At 48.5% G+C, this 16,792-nt stretch overlaps 1 long non-coding RNA gene across 3 annotated transcripts in view; it reads left to right on the top strand.

The window, feature by feature from the left end:
- The first annotated feature begins 7,530 nt into the window (after window positions 1–7,530).
- Window positions 7,531–16,792, top strand: part of LOC114486860 (uncharacterized) — a 54,124-nt gene continuing 44,862 nt past the window's right edge. The window contains exons 1-3 of one of the 3 annotated variants that reach the window (XR_008618202.1): window positions 7,531–8,742; window positions 9,580–11,146; window positions 11,238–11,886. This is a non-coding gene — a long non-coding RNA (uncharacterized lncRNA). Of the gene's footprint in view, window positions 8,743–9,411; window positions 9,446–9,579; window positions 11,147–11,237; window positions 12,333–16,792 lie in introns of those variants that run through there. The other 2 variants (XR_003681191.2, XR_003681192.2) reach the window with 2 other exon arrangements.

Genomic DNA, 16,792 nt, shown 5'->3' with positions numbered 1-16,792 from the left:
TCTGGAGTGTCTCTGGAGAGCACTCCACTGGGACACAAAAGCACTTGGAGAAAGGGGTGCTGTCATCCTGTACCCCAAGAAAGAGATGCATACTCTCTAGGATCAGAGTCACGGCAGAGCTTCCAGCCAATGTACCCCCTTTACTATTTAAAGTTCTCAAGGTTGAAAGGGACCCCTTTTCTGGCCCTTACCTCAGCTGGGGCTTGAGCCCCCTTTGACATTCTTTCCAACACAGGCTCAGTTCTCATACCTCCCTTTTTGCTTTTTCTGCAAACAACACCCTAGGCCCAGCCAGCATCATCTCTCACCTGCCCTGCTCTAGCCACCTCCTTTCTCTCTCTGTTCTTGCTTCCTGTTATTCATTCTACTCTACAGCCAGGGGTCAGGTGCTCTCCACTGTTGTAGCCTTGACAAAGTGTCAGGACACAGTTGGAGATGGAGCAATGTTACTGGAGCGGGATGGAGCCGTGGTCAGCAGGAGAGAGCTGCCGGGCCATGCCAGTGGAGGAGGAACCACAGAGAGAAGAGTGGGGAGACGCCCTGAGACCCTGCTTGGGCTGAGGTCTCACGGGGTGGGACGGGGAGGCAGTGCTGGGATGACGTAGGTGGGCCTGAGACCAGGCAGGGTTTTATTATTTTATGAAGATCCATTGCCCTTTATTCCTTTCCTTGGGCTTGTAATGGATGGGTTGTGGGAGATGAAGAGGAGGGGGAAGTGCTGGTTGTTGTTTTTGTTTTTTTTTCTGTCTGACTGGAGAAATGGCTTTGGGAATGCAGGAAGTCAGTTCTCCATGAGTTCATGAGCTATTGGGGTAGAAGGCTGTCATGCTATTATATAAACTTCTAAATCAGACGAACAGGCCTCGGACAAGCTGTTAGAATGAGTGTTGATTATTGAGTGTTTGTGAAGCATGTGACCTGGCGTGGGTTGTTAATGCTGTCCTGGAGACAGCGAAATTTCAGATCAGCAGCATTTTGGGGTTCCATTTGGAAAGAGTCCACCCTTCAGCTGACTGGTGCTGTCCTCTGCTGGGTGATTTAGTGGTCAGACTTGCTCAGCCAAGAGGGAGCAGGATCACGACAAGGCACCTGTGCCCATCTGCCAGTTTGGATGAAGAGCCAAATCACAGGGTCAGTAATGCCTCCTGGCCAGAGTACACGAGCCGAGCAGCTGTCCCTGACATGCTGGCCAGGAGGGGTCCTCTTACCAAGGCAGCCAGTTCACCACGGGGGAGTGCGAGGTCTCCTATGGTCAGAAGGGTATGTGAGTGTCACGGCTATGGTCAGAGGGAGGCAGGAAGCCTGCTCTTGGCCCCTCACACAGATATGAATCCAGGAAGCTGGAAAGGAGGCCACTAAGGTCAGGATGGAGGATACTCCCAGCATCCCCTGCTGCCAGAGGGATGGGTCCGTGGTGTGCTCAGGGACCGGTTGGGAGAAGAGGCAGAAGCTGAGCGTGTTGCAGTTAAATAATTCCTAGACTGCAGAGCATCTCAGCTTCGTTTTCCTCTTTTGTAGAAGGAGTAAAATAAGATGAGGGGTGAAAAGTGCCCCAAAAGCGAAATGATGTTACACGCATCTAAGGCATTATTTTCCCCAGGAAATTTTGTGTTTACTATTTTTGTCAGCAAGTTGGAGGAGGCTACTGTATGCAGGCCTATCACATGTGTACAGAAAAATTCAGCTGGGAGGGATGGCTGAGACACAGGTAAGGGGGACCTCGGGTTGCAGGATCTGAAAACCCTACACTACCCTGGTTTCTCTCCCCTGGGTGCCCTCTCTGCATGACCCTGGGAAAACGCAGTGGCCCTAAAGGAGCTGCATCCTTATGGTGTGGCTGCTGCCTCTCTCTGAGGTAGGGTTTCTCCCTCTCAGCACTGTTGACATTGTGGACCAGATAGACTGGTCTATCTGGTTGAGGGGGCTGCCCAGAGCACTGAAGGATGTTTAGCAATATCCTTGGTCTCTACCCACTAGAGGCGAGTAGTGCTGCCCCTCCTCTCCCTGAGACAACCAAATGTCCCTGGGAGACAAAACTGCCCCTGGTTTGAAACCACCTTTCTAGCTTCATCCTTTGAACATCTCTGCCTGCATCATATGTGGCTTTGGTCGCTTCGAAGTACAGGTGGCTCCTTTAAATAAACAAAGCTTTTTCACACCTTCCTACACCTTTGCATACACAGATCCCTCCCTCCATCGTCCTTCCCCACTCCTGCCTTTGAAGCTTCATAAAATCTTGCTCATCTTTGAAAACTCATCTCAAGATATCCCTTCCTCGAGGACACCATCCCTGAGGCTCGTGGCCAGCTAGTGTATTCACAGGGCTCTTCTGGAGCCCTGGCTGCACGGATTTTAATTTTTTGCTTGCGATTTTATCTCACTGGACTATAAGCTTCTTGAGGGCAAATCCTGTATCTTGTTTATCTTTGCTTCCCAGTGCCTGGTACACAGCCTAGCATAGAGGTGGGCTCAGTAAATCCTAGTTGAGTAATATCATTTAATGAGTCACTACCAGCTGGTCACGGCATGTAAAATGCTCTAGTCCAAATGAGACCACTTTTCAGATCTTAATAAAGCAGGGAGTCTAGTACTCCGTCCTCAGGCAGTACAGCAAATCTCATCTCTTGTGCAGAGGAAAACCAACTTATTATTATTTTAATCTCCAGGATGCCAGAGAGGTGTAGGGGAGTTTCCTCCTGTGAAGAAATCTCTTTCAGACTCCGCCCTTGAGAAAACACTGGTGTGGCTGTAGAAGGTAGAGCTTCCTCTCTGAAAGACGATGAGTGAGGTCAGACGCTGACCCCAGCCAAACTTTCTGCTTGTGTTCCTTCTGAGCAAGGGGCTCCAACCACATCTTTCTTCAAGGCAAATATCATCCCTCCTGTCCCAGAGCAAAGCCCCACCCTGAAGCTTCCAGAACCCTTGGCTACGGGACTTTCTCCAGCTCTCCCCTATGCATTGTCAAAACAGAACAGACTGCGCAGAAGGAACACGTTTGGTGCTGAGACTGGAGCCAGGGCACTAACGTGCAGATCCAGACAATCTGCTCCACTCCTCCCAAGGAGAGAGGAAAGGCTTTTATTCCTTGCTGACAACCAAGTCAGCGATGGGAAAATCTCTGGGTAACCAAGGCTAAGCAAAGCAAGAGACATGCAACCTACACTGATGCACTTTGAAAAATAAAGAGCCTCTGGCTTTAAATACACCAACTTCTTTGTGTGTGTGTGTGTGTGTGTGTGTGTGTGTGTGTGTGTGTGTGTGTGTGTGTTAGGGTGGTGGCGGTGATGCCAAAGCCGTCAAGTCCAACCTCCACCCAGAGCTTGAATTGCATCGATGGCCCCCTTCTCCACCTCCCTTGGACACCTTCAGTGACAGGGACCTCTCACTGTTAGATAGCCCTGTCTAGTAGGAAGCTTTTGGTCACTTTGATGGTTTACCCTTTTGTCCTAAGTCTAATTCTTTGCTCCATTTGGAATTGATCTAGTCCTTCTTCCCAGGAAAGATTTTCAGAGGCAACGACTTTACTACGCAAATCTTTCCTTCTGGCTAACCAGACCCAGGTCTTTCAACTGTCTTTCCCGTGACACAGTTTTGAGTCTCTTCCCTTCCTGATCACCTTTTTCTTGTCGCCACAATAAGTAACACAATACTCCAGTTGTCTGTAGTCTCAGAGAGTAAGTTATTTGGGACAGACAAGTTTTCCAGAGGGCTTAGGAGTTGCCTCTTGAGCACCACACTTTTAAAAAGCATGATAGAAAGCATGCAGGATGCAGGTCCCTTTTAGCAAGCATATATCTCTACCAGTTCTCTTTCTGACATTTCTCATCACCTCCGACATCGTCTCACGATACTTCTCCCCACACACCTCCCTGGACCTCTTTGCACACCATCTTCCAACAAGACTGGACTTTCTGTGCCATCAGTGAAAGAATGAGGACCAACGAGAGGAAGCTGCAAGAGGTCAGATTACACATGGACATGAGAAGAAGCTTCTAATGGCTGAGTAGTTCCACGAAGGGAAGGGGGTCACCGGCTGGGAGTGAGCTCTCGGCCTTGAAGGTGTCCAGCAGAAGCACTTGGCGGGGGTGTTTTTGGGGCGGCCCCGCTTGTACATCTGCTAAGGATGAGACTAGGTTCCTCAGTCTCCTCCAGCCCTGCGATTCTGTGGTTGTGGGCAAAGATTCCACGATGGGATTTTATGTGAATGAGGGCTCCTGAGTGTCCTTGTGATGGTTGTGAGAGAGGGAACAGAAAGCCAGTTCCTTCAGCCAAAGAGCTGTGGGGCCGGTGGCTGAGCATGTCTCAGCAGTAGCCTGTGGCTGAGATGAGCCCCTCAAGAAGAGGGAACGGTATGCAGAGCGTGGTGATGGGTGAGAGAAAGGAGGGCAGGACTCTGCCTCCTGTGTTTGGAGGACTGAAGGGACACAAGGTTTGAGTGTCCATGGGTCAGGCCCTCCCCCAACCCCCATCAGGAGAGCAGGTGGTCCTCCAATTGGTCTGGGAGTGTTTGCAGTTCTGAAAAGTGTAGGAGTAGAGTCTGGGACATTGTCCTGGAACCATATGCCAAATTCCTGGACACTAGAGTGGCCACTGTGTTTGATTAAAGGAGATGATGGATGGAAATGATTGGCCACTGGCAGGTAGATAAACGTCTCCCCTCTCTCCCGTTCCTCCCTTTGCATGATAGGAAGCGAGACAACTCACTCCACCTTGGGGTGGTTTTGCCATGAAATCTGTTTAGCTGGGTGCTTGGTGCCCTCATAGGACATTTTCTTATTAATACCATGTTATTTGGGGAATCAGGTGTTATTTATTATGGTTGCTTATGATCAACACTACTATTAATAGCAACCTTGTGCCAGGCACTAGGTCGAGTACTTTATAAACTAAATACACAGGTCAGGCTTAGGAAAACTCCAAATCTCACTGGGTCACAGCTGGAAGGTCCCCAGATGTCATTTTCATCCAGTCTTCATGTTCCAGAGTATAAAAATCCAGGCTCAGATATTAAGCCACCGACCCTAGCTCTGTCATGGATGGATCAAAGTCAGCTCCCTAAAAGAGGCTGTGGTCACAAGGATTCCTGTCCGCCTGGTCTTCCTAAGGTTTCCAGGAAACCAGTCCTGCAGGAATGCAGTCAGAGGCAGTGGTTTCCCCCAGGGTCACAAAGAGACCCTCCTCAGAACTGCCCCGCCCATCCTGTGTCAGGAGGCTGGGCCAAAGAGATATGTTCTGCAAAGTCCAGGGGAAATAGAGGGCCTTCTCTGGTCACTGTGGATGGCAGAGAGGCAGTGACAATCTCAGGTCAGCTTCCTTAGAAGCAGAGGCTGAGAAAGGGTATTAGGTATCACGGCTTATAGAGGGAAAAACCTGCAAGGGAGGGAGATGGAGAAGCAGGGTAGGGAGGGGAAAGGAACAAACACAGATGTGGTTGAGGGTAGGGGGCTACCAGATAAAATACAGAGCGTCCAGTTACATCTGAATTTTAGATAAACAGCAAGCAATTTTTTACTACAGGGATTTCTAAATATTGCATGGGACGTACTTATACTAAAAATGTGTGCTTTGTTGATCTGAAATGCGAATTTAACTGGATATCCTGTATTTTTATGTCCTAAATCTGGCGACCCAGTCTAGGCCAACCAATCAGCTCTGTTTGCCCCAAACTGAGAGATTACCTGGGATGTGAGAGTTTCAGCGCCCTAAACTGTGGTCTCAGGTAAAGCCTAGACTTGGCCTAATCCTCGCGGAGGGGGTGGAAGTGGGACTGACACTCTGGAGCCTAAAGCACTTGGCCAAGGTGTCCCCGTGAGAGAAGGGCAATGCCCTTTCAGATCCGTTTTACTTAGTCATACCTGTGCTGGCGGGTTGCAGGGGGTGGGGGGCGGTGTGGGGTGACCCCTGGAGAGGCAGCTCCTGTTTCCTGAGGGCAATTCTCCTAAGAAAGGGGGCAGCTGTGAGTCCATAACAGGCAAGCAGGTCACACTCGTAGCATCTGGGGGTGGGGGGGTGTGCATAAGCCCTGCAAAGGGGGCCAGGGTGGGCACCACAGTGTCTCCTCCACTGTCTACAGGCCAACAGCCCAGAGGCTCTACTCCACCCCTTCAGGAGAAGGGGTGAAAACTAAGCCTGATTCCAGTCCCGTTGATCAATGGGGCAGCTCCTCTGTTCTGGCCTGGATGTATGGGAAATTCCAGTGCAGACTAGCTGGGATGTGCTGCTGCCATGTTCCCAAAGCTCTGTGAGAACCCAGAGGAGGGGCTTTCATTATTATTCCTAACTGGGAGAAGGACCAGAACAGATTTCACATAAGGAGTACTATCTGTACCCGGCCTTGAAAGCTGGTGGGAATTTGGCCAGGGTGGGGAGGCGAGGTGGCGGTTCGAGGTGGAGGGGCATGTGTGGCCATGGCATAAAGGTCAAAGTCGTGGAGGTTGAGGTGTAGAGATACAGGATGCAAAGAGGACTCTCACCAAGGCCTCCAAGAACCGGTTACATGGGGCTTTAATTTCTTTCCCACAAACTGGTCCCTAAGCCAGGGGAGCACCAGGCCTTGCCAAGGCTGTAGATTCTAGGGCAGCTTTTGCCTGAACGACAAAGCATCTGGTTCACGCAAAGTGCTGAAGGACTTATTTTCAGACCCAAGCTAATGCTTTGGAAAGTGCTGGCGGCCCTGCTGACTTGGGGATGCCCGGGCACCTGGGGAACGTCCCAGCTCCTGGCAGGGGAGGCCCCGCCACCCGGCCCTGGCCCAGATCCATGGGAAGACAAGCTTCCTTCTCACCTTTCCAGTATATCCTGAAACCAGAAGCCCCATGACACTGACTCCTCTGTCCCTGCTCTGGGATTTCAGCTCTGGCTGAGGCAGGATACCCACACTGCTGAGAAGCCTGAGAAGCTTCTGGGACAAAGGTGCAGGGAGGGTCAGCTGGGGAGAGCGATGGGACCCATCCCAGATCAGTGTCCCCATTTCTGGGCTGAACTCGGCCCAGCATTGTAGAGCTCAGTATCTGAGCCTTCCAGTGGCCCTGTGATTTTTTTTGTTCAGCCCTTTGCAGAGGGAAGCAGGGCTATTAAGCCCTTATTCGAACCACTTACTTGCTGTGTGACCTTAAACATGTCACTTGGCCTTGCTGAGTCCTCCTTCACATCTTTACTAATGACAAAAACATCAGCACTAGCAACTAACATTCTTGAAGCTTTTGCCAGCTTTTGCAATAGCAGAGTCACATAAATTCTCTGATTTAATCTTCTTAGCAAATTGTGAAGTGGGTGAGTGGGCAAAGTGGCATTAGTATCTCCATTTTAAGGAAGAAGAAAGCAAATTAAATATGAGCAATGTAACTTGTCCTACTGTTATAGCCACAAGGCTCCTGGGATTAGGGCTCCTGACTCTAGGACACCAAATAGACAATAATCTCTTATCAGAGTCTCCAGGAAATGTCGGAGACAAGTCAGCAATTTAAAAGTCTTGATGATAGGGACCCAGGGGGCGTTTAGTTTCCATGACTTTTCTGACACCTACAGAAGCTGGGCTAAGGAGGGCAGGGTGTCCTACAATTCTGTTTCTGCTGTAGTCTGATGTGAGTTCAAATCTCAGCACCCTTTGCTCTTAGAAATACAATAAAAATATGTCACTCTGAAGCCACAATCCAAATTGTTGGCAGAAATAAAATAAGATTTGACAACGTGGGGTTTCTCTTGGGACCCTTTAGGGAGGTCCCAGGAGCCTGGGGGCCGGTGTGTGTTTTAGATTCCAATGTGACTGTATCTCAGATCTGTTACTGCTCAGAATCTAAAGAAGCAGACCAAGCAAGTGCTGAGGGTTCCAAGGTTGGAAAGGTCTCTTCTAGTCGGGATAGGGGGCTGAGGAGGGGAGCAGAACCAGGGAAAGAAAATAATAAAAACAGCGTTAATGAAGACTGTTTATTTTTTCGGGGAGGTGAGAAGGAAGCAGTAGGGAAGGTGTGAGATTTGGGGCTAGCATGCAGTTTGTAGCCAGACACGTAGATTTCAGTCCCAGCATAGCCACTCAGGAGCTAAGTGAATCTAGGCCAGTCACTCATCTCTCTAAATCTCACCTGTAATCTGCGTGCGGCAGGACTACCCCCTAGCGCAATTGTCAGGGTCCAGGTTTCCACAGTGCCTGTAGAGGGCTTGACCACATCGGGGAATTAATATGTGCTAATTCCACTGATTTCCCCACCCCTTCCCTTAAGTGGATCACTCATCTAGAAAGTATGAAACCCTCTTTCATCAAAATATACAAAAACTCTGTCTTAGAGAAGTCTGACAAAATTAACTTTTAAGCTGAAAAAAAAAGGCTCTGCATGAACGATGAACCAATTGGCTTATTTTCTCGTGACCTTGCTAGCCATGCTCCCCCAAGCACAGGCGCGCGCGCGTGCACACGTGCACGCACAGAAGTGGAATGCCACGGAGAAGGAAGGCCAGGCTGTGACAGTCCCAGCATCCCGCCCGGACTGTGGAGGCAGAACAGGCCCTTCCGGAGCCCCTTGGGATTGGGGTCTGTCCTTGCCCCGGGCCACAGACTGAGAACAGTCCACAGGCCTGGTGTCCTCTGCCCACTCTACCCCGTGAGGATGGTGCCTGGCATCCCCAGAAAAACTGTGGAAACGCAGCCTGCCAAAGACCTCTCATCCTGATTTCCCCCTGGGAGAAGAAAGGAAGGAAAGTGGAGAAAGAAAGATGAAATGAAAGCAAAATGATGGAAGAGGGAAGGTAAGAGACCTGGTACAAGTGTGAAATCAAAATAATAGACTCAGGCTGGTGAGATGCATGTGAACAGAGTGTGACGTGGGCATCCCCCACAAATAGACCTTCTGTTAAAAATAGCCTTTGTCTAAATGTGGAAAGAGTGTAAATATAGTAGCGGTTTCAGCTTACTACTAGCCGCCCCAGCTCCAAGTAACAGAGGCTTATTATAGGTTGCGTGCGTCAGCAGCAGGGGAGGAGGGAGGGCAGACAGACAAGCCCTGGGCTGTGGGTACAGTACCCACCAGCCGGCCAGGGGTCAGCCAGCGTCTAGTGAAGTGGGAGGGCTGGATCGCCCTAAAATACTCTCACAGAGCTCCGATGGGCAGAAAACGCTAGCCCAGCTGGGGAGGGAAGGAAGCAAGGAATCACAGTGCTGAAAAGGAACTGGGGGGGATTGTCTTAGAAATGCCGTTCATTCTCATCTGGAGTTTCACAAGGCAGTGCGTCCAGGAGGCTGCTTGCTCCTGGACGCCGCAGGAAGTTTTCAAAGGAACCCCCTGGGATGACCAGGCTGTGGACAAACCAGTTTCCTCAGCCCTGAGTGCAGGGGACAAAACCCCTAGAAACCTGTGGAAAGTGCCAGAAGGGAGTTTGCTTCAAGTCTTTAAAAAAAAAAAAAAAAAAGGCTTTGGGCTTTTATCTCCATGTCTTGGGCATCACTTAGTAGGTATGCAGAGCATGGTGGTTGGATGACTGATTGTACAGCTGCATGTGACTGAAGGTGCTGCTTTCCTGGGGTAGAACCAAGGGAAAGAGAACCGTTCTGTGGGAAGCTCATTGCTCTTCACTCTCTTGATTCAGGTGCCGAGGGGTGATTGCCCATGTGGATGCTAAGACCTGCTCCTGGCTGCCTGTCTCATCTAACCTCTTAGGGGACCCTCATTATCCTCTTGATCTATCACTCTTTAACCCAGGTCATCTCTCCTCCCTGCTCAGCACGTTTGTGCATATATCACATATACACACAGCCCAGCGTGCACACGCACACAAACACACACACACACACACACACACGGAGTTAGCAGTCTGAGGCCCATTTCCAGCAAGAGCCCTTACACCCCTTGCTTCCTCTGGCCTCTTACTCCCACTGTGTCCCTCTGTTTGCTCTGCTTTAGCCCTCTGGTGCTTCTTTTCATCCCTAACCTTGAGCTTGCCCCTTGGATGGAAGACACACCTGGCTCCTCCAGGTAGATCTTCAACTTCTTCTCAGACACCATTGGGGCTTGTTCTCTGGCTCTTCCCCCTCTGGTTCTGCCAGCCTGGGTGACTACCCCACTGATTTAGCTCTTGCCCGAGGACTGATGCCCTTATCATCTCTCACCTACACACTGGTACTGGTCCTATGCTTCCAGATTCTCCCCAATATCATCCAAACTGCCCTGAAAACCACCTTTCCAAGATGCAGGCCCAAGGGTGTCACTGCCCCATGCAAAATGCTGGCAATGGCTCCCCATGGCCTATTGGACAAAGTCCACATCTTGGAAGGCGCTTACTTGACCCCCCCCCCCTCCATCTGCTTTTCCAGCTGTGTCTCCTGGTACTCTGCACCAAGCAGTCCACCCAAAGACTCTGGAGATGAGCTCTTGTCCACTGGGCATATCCCCCATTCGTGCCTCTATCAGGGACCAGTCTCTTTCCTGAGGCTGAAATGATTCTCCTCCAAATCTTTGCTCATGAAAATTCTACCCATTCTTCAAGGCTACAGCTCCAAAAGGCTGTACACCTCTCCTGGGAAGCCTTCCTGTATCTCTCCTCCTACAGCCATCACCTCCTTTTTCACTTCTACGCCAAACCTTAAGTCGCTTTTATATACTTGGAAAATGAATCAAGAGGCCTTATACCATGTCTGGGTGAGGTGCCCTCCCATGTGCTCCAACAGAGCCTGTATGTTCCTTTCCCAGAACATTTATCACTCTGTGTTGGTTGTCCTTTTAACTGTTGGTCTCCCCCACTGGATTATGACACTCTAAGGGCAGGGTCTGGGAGACCTTGTTCATGCCATATCCCCGGTGCCTAGCATGGTGCTTGGTTCCTTGCACCAGTTGAAATGGGCCTCCAGGGCTCTCTATTTCTGCTATGGTCTAAATATTTGCGTCCCCCAAATTCATATGTTGAAAGCCTAATCCCCAGTGTGATGGTCTTTGGAGATAGAGCCTTTGGGAGGTAATTAGGTCATGAAGGTGAAGCCCACATGATGGGATTAGTGCCCTTATCAGAAGAGACAAGACAGAGCTTCCTCTCTTTGCTTTCACTCCCTGACACATGAGGACAAGCAAACCAAGGAAGAAGATAGAAAACGAGGAACAGGGCTTTTACCAGAACCCATCCATGCTGGCACCCTGATCTTGGACTACCATCCTCCAGAACTGTAAGAAATAATTTTCTGTTGTTTAAGCCACTCAGTCTATGGTACTGGTTATGGCAACCCAAGCTGACAAAGACAACTTTACCTTTTACAGAGGCACCTACTGCTTCCAGGCTCCTCTGCTATCTTCCACTGACCCTGCCACTGGCCCCTCGTACAGGTATGAGGACCACCCAGATACAATCCTGAGATGATGGGCCTGGAGTCAGAAGAACTGGGTTGGAGTCTCAGCTCCACCTCGTAGCTGCCTGCCATTGGGCAAGTCCCTGTACCTCTCTGACCAGTTTCCTTAACTGTGAAAAGGGGTAACACCACTCACTGCATGGGGTTGCTGTGAGGACTGAGAGACAGTGTGGGGCTGTAAGCATCTGACAGACTGTGCAGTGCTCTCCAAACATTGGGGCCTTCGTTACAGCCCTCACCCACTTACGGCCGCGCTTTGGAAACCTGTTCAGATCTAGCCATGTTGACTCTAGCTGCCATTTGGGCTCATAAGGATGTCCTAGAAAGGACTTTTGCCACCTCTCTGCGTTAACAGCTCAAAATCTCCAGACACTTCTGATTGCCAGGACCCTTTTGAGCACACGATGGTTTTCTTCCTCAAAATCCTTAAAAAGAAAAAAGGCTTGAATGGCAATCAGGACTGGCAGAAGTTGGGCTGTCATTGTGAACAGAGGAAGGAGGCTGCAAAAGGAGATGGGAAGAAAGTGGATATGCTGATAGCCAGGCTGGTGCTCTTCCAGGTAAGTCTACCTGCCCTGGCCCCAGGCGGCCCTCCTGGGGTTGGCTGGTCCTGCAGGCTCCCAGGATACAGCAGAACTAACAAATAGCGTAGCATGGAATACCAAGCACTGGGCAAATTATGGCTTCTACGCAGAGCGTTAAAACGGCGGAAAGAGCCGGGTTGTAGATCCAGCAAAGCCCAGCTTCAGTCTCTGTTCTGCCCCCTTATGAACAGAGTAACTCAACCAAGTCTCCTAAACTCTTACAGCCTCAGTTCTTCATCTGTAAATTGAGGATCATTTAGATAAGAACCAAATTCAAATGTGATTGTTTATGGAAATCTCAAGCACAGTACCTGGGCTCAATAAATGGTAATTGCGACTGATTTTAAAATGATTTCTCCAAACTAGTATTTCATACTGCCAGGAAACAAGCAAAGACAAATTCAGAAAACTAAAATGTTGGAGTTGATTGTGTTTTTTTTTTAAATACCTCTCAATCAGGACAAAAAAACCTCCACAAAGCACGCTGAAAAACTTGCCATGGAAGCAAGGATTTGGGGGAAGGACAAGAAAAGGGACTCCTGTAGGATTGTGCTAGAAGAATCAGAGCCTCAAATTGCTTAGAATCTCTAAAATTTGTGCTGTAGCTTATTATATAGAAATTCTTACAGCTAGAATGCAATATATGTTTCCAGATGGCATACACTAATAGAATTATATTGGGGGTGTGCTTCTGGAAGTGTGTCCCTTCATCAGCCACCAACCTATAATCAATCTATACCTCTCCGTGTATATTTGCCTCCTGTGTCTTAACTTTTCTTATATATGCACACATATGTGGTTTCATGTAATAAATGGTCATATGAGTGGGCGACGGTGTGGTGAAGAGGACAAGAGCTCAGATCTTGAAGGAAAATATTCCTGATTCAGTCCTCGGCTCTGCTTTGTATTATCGGAATGGCATGTTGGGGAAAACATATAAGTTTACCTACCTTATCTACCTCAAAGATAGTTGTAAAGATGAGGGACACTGTGGTAAAATGCTTAGCACAGTTCTAATGGTATCATTGTATAAATTCACACACACATACACATAAATATAAATACTTATCCACATATGCAGATATACTCATTCATATATGTGTGCACTGACAAATAGCATGTGTACCCATACACATGTGCATTTAAGTATAGATAGAGACACAGGGCATGCGCAGCTTTCCTATATAATCTAATCAAGAATGTTGTTTCTCCCAGAGTTGGGGTCCAGAGACATCTTTGAGGCCTAGTTCCTATAATGTTCTGGATGAGGGACTGTGGGTGTGGGCATGTCTTGCAGACAGGGAGCCAAACTGACCAAGGGCCCCAGCTGCTGTGCACTCGTATTTGTGTTGAGGCCACACTTCCTATGGGCTGCTCCCACCCAGTCAGCCACGGAGTGAGTCCCGGGTGCTAGTACTCACAGCCTCCAGGAGAGAGGGGCTTCTCTGATAGTTGACTGTGGTTTGAAGACTCCCTCACTGCCTTCCTCAGTGCATAGCTGGTCTAGGATGCTTCTGGCCAACCTTCTTCCCCACCCTCCTGCATTTAGGTCAGACTTGCATTCTGGTGTGATGGCTCTCCCAGCTGGCCTCTCCCAGCTCCCTCCCCCTTTTCTCTCAAGTACTTCCCCAAGCAAAATCCTTACTTGGCGTGTGCTTCTAACACCACAGGGGAGTGTGGAATCCCAGGTCACAGAGGAGCCGAGGATTCAGAAGTCCCAGGAGCCCAGAGGAGGGAGCAGACTTGCATCCCTGATCACACATGCTATACCTCATTAACCTGCACACCCACATTGCCAGGCAGTACTTATTATCGTCCCTGTGAGGTGAGGAGACCGAGGTCTGGTAAGCTCTGTCACTTGCCCAGGCTCATAGGATCAGAAAGTAGCAGAGCCTGGTCAGGAACCCAGGCTTCCTGAACCCCACATCTCTACTCTCTTTGATCTATGCTGCCCGCTGAGCACCTTACCAAGAGCTTCCACAAGCATCATATCGTATCCTCAGTTTCCCCTGTGATGAGGCAGGGTGAGTTCACCACCCCCATTTCACACATGAGAAGCTGAGAGTCAGAGAGGTGAGGTCAATCACCCAAAGTCACTTGGTTAGCAATTAGAACCCAAGTCTCCTGCCAAGTCCCAGCCCAGGGCCATGCCTTTTTTGTCCCTCTTCCAAGGGACTTGTCCCACTCCCAAGCCACTTTAGTCCCTGCAAAAAATCTCGGAGTTGCCTGTTCCACCTGCCATTCCCCACAAATTCACATTTCCTCTCTCTTCCTGGGAGCAAAAGCCCCAGGGTGACTGAGAGCCTGGCTGTACCAAGTACATAGCAGCCTGCAGTCCGGCCTGGGGATGTGGGGAGAAGCTCCTGCTCCCCACGTTGGAAACCTGCCCACTGAGCCTCCTTCCTTCTTGCTTGAAAGTGCTCTAGAGTTTCTGTGCTCACAATGCATCTCTTTGGAAGTCTGCCCTCTGAGGGTTGCCATGGTGACTATTTTGGTACTGCATGCTAGAAAAAGCCGAGGCACCTGCTGGTCACACCACCAAAACTTGTCTCTCTGAAAAATCAGCAGATGGCATTTGTCAGAAATTCCTACTTCTTGATTAATTTGGGAAAAAGAAGAGTGTGTGGCAATGCTGATATCCTTTAACCTGGATTGGCTATGTCGGCGTTTTGGGGAAGATGTGAAATCGCTGTGCACAAACCCCACGAGCTTCCTCTGAAGTGATGGGTTGCTTAGTTTTCCCAGAGAGGCTAAGAAGTTTGGTGATTTGAATTTTAGTAGATGAAAACAAGGGGAAGATCATGATGTCACTTTTCTATTAAGAGGGGTTAGGATGTTAGGGCCAGTTCTGCAAAGGTTCATATCTCACTTCTAGTGACTTCCACAAATTCTCAAACATGCCTCAGATTGGATCTGACTTTTAATTAACATGAACGGGAAAAAAAAATCATGATTTTTTTGATTTGAAACCCAGCTTTGCCACCCATTAATTGTGTGACCTTAGGGAAGTCCCTCAGCCGTCCAAAGCTCAGATTCTCCACCTATAAGACAGTGATGATAATAGTATTTATTTCCCAAGTTTGTAATGAGGATTAAATGAGATAGTTATTATTATTATCATTATTAACTAGAATTCAATTTAGGCATGGAGGGATTGACCAATCTATATGCTCATATAGATTTTACATACAACTCTGTTCATGAAAATAAATTAATTTCACTGTCTCAATCTAAGCAATGATATTTTAGTTAGGATAACATAACCCCCTCCCCCCAAAAAACTTCTGGGTGCACATTGTACAATATGCCTCTAATTTAACTGTTATCTCACTCTGCTTTTTTAGGGACTTGATCCCCCAGCTCTCATATCCTTGTTTTCACATGCCCTTTTCAGTTTGTAATACTCTTTGTTCCCAATGTAACTTAGCAAACTTTGAATGTAGGCATGAGCTGGTTCCCTAAGCATACATTGACTACCACCTCTTAATTTGGGGCTCTTTGTAAGAGCCTTCTGCAGAACGGGTTATGTAGTTTTCTACCCTTTTCCACCTCTTGGTTCTCTGTGGAGAATGAGCCTCCAGTTCTTCACTGGCAATTTGATTCTATAATGAGGCCTGGTAAATTAGGGATGGCAAAACCTGGGTGACTACTCTCCCATCCTGTGGCCATGACAGACATTGCTAATCAATTATAGCACTTTTCCCACTGAGCCCTGAAGGACCTGGGAAGCTTCCTGAATACAGTGCTCAAGGCAGCCATGCTAATTCACTAGAGTTAACACAGGAAAGGAAAGGAAATCTGTTTGTCATTCCTGGCATTGGGGACGGAACCCTGGAATGGAAAGCAGAAAAGGTAATGCTAATCCCAGTTCTGCCTTTAACTAACTCTGTGAACTTAGATTCCTCATTTCCTTCTCTGAGGCTCAGTTTCCATATTTGAAATGAAAGAAAGAAAGAAAGAAAGAAAAAAAAAGGAAGTCTTTAATTCCTTCAAGTTCTAAAATTCTCCATACTTTCATCATCCACCTCCCCACCTCCCACTACAAACACACATTCTCCCATCAGGTGGGCTCCCAACACCCAATGCAGGCTCTGATCTGTTCTTTTCTTGGGACTTGTCCAAATGATCAGATTTTATCAAACATCCTGGGGTGGCTGAGTGCTAAATAAAACATTCTCAGATGCTTAGAATCACCAAATTATAGCATTTCTGAGCTGAAAGTCACCTTAGAGCACACTGAGCTGAATCCTCCATACTAAAGACGAGGAACTAGAACAAGTGAGTTCAGTGACTTCCCTGAGGTCACTCAGCAAGTTAACAAGTTGATCTGGTCCCCATTTGGGGATCCATCACGTATGAGACCAGGCCAGTCCTCGGTCATGTGACCTGGGCTCTACCAATTGGATGTACCCATGGAAGAATCCAGTTCAGAAGTATAGCAGAAAGCCTTGGGAGTGTCAGAGCCTGAGGTTTTGGTGTTCAGTGTTTAGCGTGTTTGGTGAAAGCCGTGGTGTTTATGCCCAGGCATGTTGCCAGTGGGGCCTTCGAAGGTGTACTCGCACTTCGTGGTTTGGGCACTTTCCTGGCTGGCTCCCTTTATGCTGCACTCTTTGGCTGTCCTGGAGATTCTGTGAACTATCTAATATTCTTTAATAAATTCTCTTTCCATTAAAATGAGCTAAGTGGGTTCTGTTGTTTATACCAAGAGTCCTGACTGGCACACCAACCCTTGAAAGGAAAGGAAATTCTAAATATAAATGCCACTTCGCAGACACTTGTTAATCCTCTCTCTTCTCCTCCGCCCTCCTGCCTTTCTTCTGTCATGCCTGTCAAACTCATCATCACTGAAGCATTGTGGGACCTGTGAAAAGAGATATGTTGG

This window comes from Physeter macrocephalus, chromosome 9 (assembly GCF_002837175.3).
Source record: "Physeter macrocephalus isolate SW-GA chromosome 9, ASM283717v5, whole genome shotgun sequence".
NCBI classification, from domain to species: domain Eukaryota; kingdom Metazoa; phylum Chordata; class Mammalia; order Artiodactyla; family Physeteridae; genus Physeter; species Physeter macrocephalus.
The sequence above is the reverse complement of the archived record's forward strand: the minus strand, read 5'-3'. Positions and strand labels throughout refer to the sequence as shown.